Here is an 856-nt window from a genome sequence, read left to right on the forward strand (position 1 = left end):
ACCTATTGCAATAAAACGGCAATTTCATACTTTAACCCCTAATATATTTTTTGAGTGCTAGTCACTATTGAACTGATTTGAGCCAAATGAATGTAAGCGCAGGACAGTAAATGTGTGTTGCTAGATCACCAAAAAATAACATGGATTGGCAGATGGGTCCTGTTTATTACGGTCGGTACGGTACGGTAAGCAATGGCCATGAAAAACTTTCAGAAGTAAATCTCAAAATTCCAATGGTTGTTTGTGCCTTTGATGAGATGTGATGTGCTTGCGTCGTGTCTTTGTACTTGGTCTTTCAACGACTTTTTTTTTTCACATAGAGAAATTCGTGAGGTCCGTTGGTTCGTTCCGTGGCTTAGTTGGCGTCTGCCACGGTATGCAAGAAGACGTCGGTTCGAATCCGACCGGACCGAAGGAAATTTTTCTTAGTGTTTTTTCTGAGTGTTCGATCTTTGTATTAATAATTATAACAAACTAGTGGAGTAATTACACAAAAAATAATTGAATATCAATTCAATAAAAATTTAATTAACACAGTGAATAGCGACATCTCTCGCCAGGACTGGTAGCTGTAAAGGTACTAACTGGGTGATAAATCTGTAATAGATTTGTCATAGATGGCGCTACGACTAAAAAGTCGTTGAAAGACCAAGTACAAAGACACGACGCAAGCACATAGAGAAATTCGTGAGGTCCGTTGGTTCGTTCCGTGGCTTAGTTGGTATAGCGTCTGGCACGGTATGCAAGAAGACGTCGGTTCGAATCCGACCGGATCGAAGGAATTTTTCCTGAGTGTTCGATCTTTGTATTAATAATTATAACAAACTAGTGGAGTAATTTCACAAAAAATAATTGA

The 856-nt window shown here is 38.9% G+C and overlaps 1 protein-coding gene across 4 annotated transcripts in view; it reads left to right on the forward strand.

The window, feature by feature from the left end:
- The window catches only part of LOC113234215, a 24,038-nt gene that overhangs the window by 4,251 nt on the left and 18,931 nt on the right, over nucleotides 1-856 (forward strand). The window lies entirely within an intron of this gene.

The sequence above is a fragment of the Hyposmocoma kahamanoa genome, unplaced genomic scaffold (genome assembly GCF_003589595.1).
Source record: "Hyposmocoma kahamanoa isolate Upper Pololo Valley unplaced genomic scaffold, ASM358959v1 102, whole genome shotgun sequence".
NCBI classification, from domain to species: domain Eukaryota; kingdom Metazoa; phylum Arthropoda; class Insecta; order Lepidoptera; family Cosmopterigidae; genus Hyposmocoma; species Hyposmocoma kahamanoa.